Source organism: Solanum tuberosum, unplaced genomic scaffold (assembly GCF_000226075.1).
Source record: "Solanum tuberosum cultivar DM 1-3 516 R44 unplaced genomic scaffold, SolTub_3.0 scf00778, whole genome shotgun sequence".
NCBI classification, from domain to species: Eukaryota; Viridiplantae; Streptophyta; class Magnoliopsida; order Solanales; family Solanaceae; genus Solanum; species Solanum tuberosum.
In genome coordinates this window covers 51,712-59,173 of record NW_006239702.1, presented here as the reverse complement: position 1 = coordinate 59,173, position 7,462 = coordinate 51,712, and the positions used below count along the sequence as shown (strand labels likewise).

The following is a 7,462-nucleotide window of genomic DNA, read 5'->3' as shown; positions in this document are numbered from 1 at the left end:
CGACCTCCCCCCACCCCCTACCAGCCCCCACCCCCAAAAAAAATTAAGTTTGTTTTTAAAAAATATTTTCAATTTCAAAAATTATTTTCTACTCTAGTTAAAATAAAAGATATTTCTCAAAAATATTTTGCATTCATAAATCAAACACTAAAAATCTTTTCCAGAAAATATTTTCTACTCACCAACCAAACATGAGAAAATAAGTCAAAAATCAACTTGTTTTCCAGGAAAACATTTTCCTTCATACCAAACACACCCATATAGTCCGATACAAAATTAATGGGTGCTCCAATACCCGGCGAACTCAAGGTGGGTCCGCCCCTTGTCAATAAGCCAGATTTACGTGAGATATATATAGTCTATTGTTATAAAAGACGATAGAAGAATAATAATATTCAAATTATTGGTTCTATAATTGGTGTATTGACAACAACATATGTGGATAAAAAATGCAGCATATTGACTTGTTCTTCACTTATTGGTCTAGTTTACTAAAATGAACTTTCTTTAGAATTCAATACAGTGAACTTACTCCCTTGTGGGAACTGCATGTGCTAGGAATTGTAGTCCTTCCATTTTATTTTGTGCGTCTTTAAGTTGACTAGACATATAGATTTTAAAAGAGTACGATAAAATTTTCTAATCTTATTATTTTAAATTCAAAATATATTTAATATATCAAAATATTTTTCGAATTTTGAGGCTTCAAATATGACATGCATGTCAGCTATTAAAATTTAAAAGTTACTACATATAAAAAAAAAAGTAAAAATTAAGCAAACCACATAGTATGACATACAAATTACATCATATCCCTACTCTTTCATAAATTATAGAAATCCCTATATTTTAATACCTTTCAGATACATAATTGGGAAGCGCGGATACTTTAATTTAGAGATTTTTGTTATCAATTTACTGCACTAAATTAGGGACTAAAAACACAAAATATAATCCACAAATCAAGCGTACATTTCTTTCTTCTAACAATCAGTCGTTCACAAAAAGGTAACATAACTAGAAAATTAAAATTTCAAGTTGTCAAATTGTGTCTCCCTGTTCTTCCAAAAAACTGCAGAAGCTTGATCCAAAAAAGATCTGGAGTGGAGAGAAATTGTTGGTTCATTCCGGCGAGCCACCCTCTCTACGGCCGGAAGATGCAAAATCCTTGCAGATTGATGGTCTTCGGACATAGCAGCTCAAGTTCTATTTTGTTCGTTTTTATGGCTGTTTTTTCTTTTTATTTTCTTTTGGTTTGGGATGTTGTTTTGGCTTCTTGAACCTTTGGTGTCAAGAGCATTTATTATTTTATATTTGGTATAATTGCAGCTATGTAATAGTGTCTTATGCAATTCCAATGGAATCAATGTCGGACAAAAGTGATTGGTTAGTTTCGGATTGTGTTTTGGAAGAAGTTGTCTTGCCAACAAGATACAAAAGAATGTCCAGTAGATCAAGTAAAAAGGAAGAAAAATCCAGATGAAAAACTAACATCAAACATGAACTGTTAATGGGTGATGTGGACAAGAAGACCATAATCGAAGAACTTGTACTTTCTTCCCGATGGAATCTTGATTAATACTTTTTTGGAGTACTTTGTTTTTTCAGATCTAATAATTTTCAAATTATAACATTTCTTTCCACTGTTACAAATGTTTACATTAAAAAGTACTTTATCTTACTAATTTCTGATTCAATAAATTAAAATGTTACGTTTTTCAGTTCTGCCTATATTTTTTTATTGTTGATTTTTGATAAAGTGAATCTGGTATACATATTGTGTATTGTTTTGTGTTTGATACAAAATTATTTTTAAAATATACGTTATATTGGTTAAGTAATTAATGTTTATGTAACTGCTAATAAGTACTGAAAATACTATTACATTGCATTGATTTGTTTAACATAATGAATTTGATACTTAATTCTTTGAAATTTTTTGTATCGGCTAATGTAGTATCAAGTGTTGTGATATGTACCGGATAAGAGTTGTGATGTGTATAGGATAAAAGCCGTAATGTTAAAAGGTACTAAATATATTACAAATTTAGAGGATTGTAACAATTGTAAATATAAAGTATCAGGTTTTTGAGACACGTCAATTTGTGATTTTGAAAGCATGATAAATAATAGTTGTGTATCATATACATACTATATTTTTTGGCAAATTTGTGTCAGCTTATACACATCAATTTGTGATTTTGAAAGCATGATAAATAATAATTGCGTATCATATACATAATATATTTTTTGGCAAATTTGTATCAGCTTATACACATCAATTTGTGATTTTGAAAGCATGATAAATAATAATTGTGTATCATATACATAATATATTTTTTGGCAAATTTGTATCAGCTTATACACATCAATTTGTGATTTTGAAAGCATGATAAATAATAATTGTGTATCATATACATAATATATTTTTTGGCAAATTTGTATCAGCTTATACACATCAATTTGTGATTTTGAAAGCATGATAAATAATAATTGTGTATCATATACATAATATATTTTTTGACAAATTTGTATCAGCTTATAATATAGTATCAAGTGTAGTCATTTGTACCAAATTTATAAGAGACATAATGTTAAAAGGTACTAAATATATTGAAAATTAACTGATTTGTATCAAGTATAAAATTATAGTATCAGGTGTTGTGATACATACAAATTTTATTATATCGAAAGTATCTTCATAATCAGAGATTCGATTAGTGTTGGCTATGACTATTTGGGTAATCCCAATACTAAAAGACGGATGATCCATAAAGTATAAGAAAATACAAAAAAACGAAAAAAAAAGTTGAAGATGAAGAGACTACCTATTTCAAACTCTGAAATTTGTTGAATGGAGAGAGAATTAATTAGTTTGAAATTCAAAATTGGAATAATGAATCTGTTGAGAATAATGGGGGAGAAAATTTTGGAGAGGGAATCGTGGGTTGTGGGAAAATCTGAGGAGAAATTATTGGAGTAAATTTAGGGTGGGAAAGTAAGGTTTAGACTTCTTCAAAAATAATGTATCCGGTGGTTTAGTTTTGTGGGAATAATAGGGATTTTAGTATTTTTTTTAAAATAATAGAGAAATATTGAAAATATGTTAACTAAGTGTGTGTATTCTAGTAATTTTTCCAAAAAAAAATAACGTTCTCCTTGTAAATGAATTAAAACAGAAAAGACAAGAAAGAATTGTTCAGATAATAAACATTATCTATTTCTATTAAGGAGGGTATGGATTTGAAACACCAAGAAAGAAAAATTTAAAAATGAGAGCTCGATTTTAAAAAAAATAAATTAAAAGTAAGAAACATATATTAAAATAGCAAGAGTGACAAGGAAACAAGTCTTTTGTATAATTACCCCTCTTTTCATTTTTATTTGTTTACATAGTGATATGCAATCATAAGATGAAATCAGCGTTTGGACATGCAATTATTTTTATAATTATAAAATCTATCCATATTTTTTTTATAATTATACCGTCCGATTCATTATTTTTTAATTATGAAATTTATCATTTTATTACATACGACGAAGAACTCTAAACCGTAGGTGTGTGTGGGTTTAAGACTGAATTCGGTCTGTTTTTTTTATTGATTTTTGGATGTATTTTTAGTAGTGAGAATCAAATCAACATAAAACCAATTTCTTTATTAAGATAGTGAAATACAGTAAAGATGAATGAGAAAATGAAGTGAATAAGAACATATATTTATTATTTAAGAAATTTACGGTTTTATATCAAATAGACGTGATTATTTACTTATAATTTTTTTAAAATATTTTTTCATGTGACAAACTAATTAAAAAAATTGTAGTTCACCCATTTATGAGCAAGCCACTTAAAATATTTTGAATTGGGCATTGTGCATTGGAAGTAGACAGGGTTAACGGTGATAATTAAGAACAACTTGCTCATTTTTAAACAAAGTGTTCACTTTAATTTGTATTTATAGAAATAATTCCTTTTGATATGCGATCTTCAAAAAATATCTATTTGTGAGCTGGACTTTTTGATTAGCAACCGTCTAAACTTTGATCTAGTTGTTCATTGGCAAGGGCCTATACTTTTGTCCAATGGTTCAATCTGCGTGAGTAGTCCGTTGGCATTTTACCAATAATCCTAACATTCCCTCCCAGAGAGTTAAACTGTATCAAGTTTGACTAATATTTAGACATTTATAATTTTTAATCATATTAATTAATATGAGAATGATTACAACTTATAAAGTTATAATATTTTCATAGAGTTTCAGGTATCCAAATTTGAAGTATTGAATTAATAATTTAATTTATCTTTGAAATGTAGTCAAATTGACTTTCCTAAAGGTGAAAAGTGATAACTAAAAATGAACTGAGGAATTACTTCATCATTTTATATTGAGAAAATGGTCTAAAACCCCCCCAACCAATACCCGAAATCTCAACTACACACTCCAACTTTACGGGTGTCCTATTACCCACCTGAACTTTATATTTCTCTATTTTATACACACCTAAGTGCTGACTTGTCATGGGAGGTGTTCTCACCTCCTCTAGGCGCGTTAGAGGGTTAATTTTGACGAAAAATTCCTCCTTCTCCGATCCAACAGTCATCTTCCCCACCTTTAAATAAACCATTATTTCTTCTTCCCCACCATTAACCCTTGTTCCTTTTATTAAAAAATCACAATTTCCTCTCAAAATTAAGTAGGGTTTAGTTGTTAATGTTCATTTCTACTTCAAATCTTGAATTTAGGGTTTGTAATCTGCTCTAATTTCTTATTTAGGTCTCTAATTTGAATTTTGAATTTTCTCAAAATTCATCAAAAATGTCAAATGAAAACTTGAATAAGCTTTGAATGGATGAATCAGACCCAATGCTCAACGCTGTAGTGAGATGCAAACACGGAATTTTGCTGAATTTGCAAACTTCTTGGTCAAAATTAAATTCGGAAAGAAGATTTTGGTCTTGCTCATGCTATGGTGTATGTGTTTTTTCTTGTATTCTTGCTACACTTTATTTTGAACGATGCTAATGTACTATTTTGGATCATTTTCAATCTAAAAATTGCAAATTTTTCGATGGAGGGACAAAGAAGAAGTGGATCCAAGATCAAGTTTTATCCTTCCAAGATTGGTGAACAAAATCAATGAGTTGGAGCAAAAATTATGTATTAGACAGGTTCATATTGAGAACTTGAGGAACTCTAATTTGTTATTGGAGAGGAGACTCAATAGAAGGTTGAAATGGTGTAGGTTCAATTGGAAGATACTTTTGTGTATTTTGATTTGTGTTGTTGCTATGTTCATCAGCAACCAGTAATTCAAGTGCTGCATTTTTGGATTTATCTTTGATTTGTATTGTTGTTATGTTTAATTAAAATTGTCAATGTATGTGTGTCATTTTGTATCTATGATGTCAATTGAAGCTTCTATTAATATGCAACACTTCATCAACAACTAACAACCTAGTCATCCATTCATACTTCAACATAGACAACGCAACACCATTTGTAAAACACATAACAACATATGTAAGCACACCTGAATAGCCAATACAATTCGATAGACAACACAACAACCATTTTAAAACACAACATCATCATTCATTCATAAGGCCTCACATAAGGCAAAATTTACCAAAATAAAGTCATATTTACAAGGCCTCACATAAGGCAGAATTTACCTAAATAATGTCATATTCAAAAGCCCTCACATAAGGCAAAATTTACCAACAAACAAAATTCAAAATAGCATGCCATTAATGCAACATGTATGGACTAACTTAAAAGTGATTAAATACATCAACATCACTACAATTTCCATGGCATCTTTGACTTTGAAGAAGTGTAATTTTGACTTGAACTACTTCACATTGTCTTCTTTCTTTGCTTCTCTCTAAGCTCATGAAGCTTGCTTGTTGAGATTGTTGCTTTACCATTTCATTTCAGCTTAGTTGTATTACTTGGTGTATAACCAATGTCACCAGTTACATCAGATGATCTTGTCATTTTTGTCTTGTCCAGTAGAGTAGATCTTACTACTTGGCATGTCAGGCTATAGTAAAATTAGGATTATATCAATATTTAAGTTGTTTAATTAAACAAAATTAGGATTATAATTCAATATTTAAGTTGTTAACATATATCAAAGACTCACATTCATGACTTTGAAGCCATTTGCAGCTTGGAACACACCCATTCCCATGACTCTTAGTCTTTTCTCTAGAGATGTGTTTCCCCTGCCCCTACCTCTTTCTCTTTTAGTAGTACTAACTATTGAAGATGATGCATGATAAGTAGGAGGAGCAGAAGAGGATGCAGGAAAATCAGTAGGTGCAGTAGGTAGGAGAGGTGCACTAGGTGCTACTGATGATGTTTTTTTTGTCTTCCTCTTCCCATTTTTAGTGGAGGCTCACCTTCTGATGGTGCTAATGGAGTTTTCTATACATATAAGAGAAAAAGTAAGTCATAAATTAAGAAAGAGTAAAACAATTTCAAATATTACCTTTGGTTTACCTCTTCCCCTGCGTGAACCTGTTGGTTCTGCCCTTACTGATGTAGTAGGTGATGATGCACTTTGTCTTGTTGATGATTCAACACCTTCTCTTTGAGGACACCATTTCTTGTTATGGCCTCTGATATGGCATATAATGCATGTCATTGCAAGTCCAGTCCTAGGAAGCTTCCCAAATTTCTTAGTTTCTCCAACTTCTTTCCTTCTAGCCTTAGGTGGCCTACCAGACATGTTTGTGATTTATGGTAGCTCAATAGTGGGGTTTGTAGAAACTGGCCACATCTCCATGTTTGTGAGTGATTCAATAACATTGGCATAAATCCTCAAGTAAGTTTCCTTACTGTAGCAGCTGTCTATATAGTCATAAAGAGAAAACTTTTTAAAGTATAATACAACCACAACATATGCATATGGTATGCCCCTTAACTGCCACAACCTACAACTATAAGTTCTCCTAACAATATCCACTTTGTGTTGACAAAGCCTCTTTCATTTCAAATTCAGCAGCTCCATTAAACTCAATGGTACAGTCCATAGACCTACTAATGTTCTCCTCTAAAACCTTTAGAGCCATTGGAGAGAAATTACACTTCCAAGTAATTGGGAACTCCTTTAATTTGGCTATTCTTGTCATCATCTTCACTCTTATTTCTTCAAGCATAGTAACGATGGTCTTGTGTCTAGCAGCCAAGATCCATGCATTAAAACACTCAGACATATTGTTGTCTACAGAGTCACAAGAAGGCCCCTTCAATCCTTAGCCCAGTTAGCTAATATGTGCCTAGCACACATTCTATGTTCACACTTAGGTAATACATTTGTAATTGCTACAGACATTCCCTGCAATAGATGATGATTAGGTCATAATTACATATATAAATTGAAAATTACAAAATAACTTCACATACCTTTTGCATATCTGTAATCAAGGTGAGACCTTCACTATCTCCAAGTCCCA

At 31.0% G+C, this 7,462-nt stretch overlaps 1 long non-coding RNA gene across 1 annotated transcript; it reads right to left on the bottom strand.

Moving 5' to 3' along the window:
• Window positions 1-6,005: 6,005 nt before the first annotated feature.
• On the bottom strand, window positions 6,006-7,236 carry LOC102580070 (uncharacterized). Its single transcript, XR_001472487.1, has 3 exons — window positions 6,496-7,236; window positions 6,148-6,431; window positions 6,006-6,045 (listed from the first exon to the last, which is right to left on the bottom strand). It is a non-coding gene; the product is annotated as an uncharacterized lncRNA (long non-coding RNA).
• Window positions 7,237-7,462: the final 226 nt, after the last annotated feature.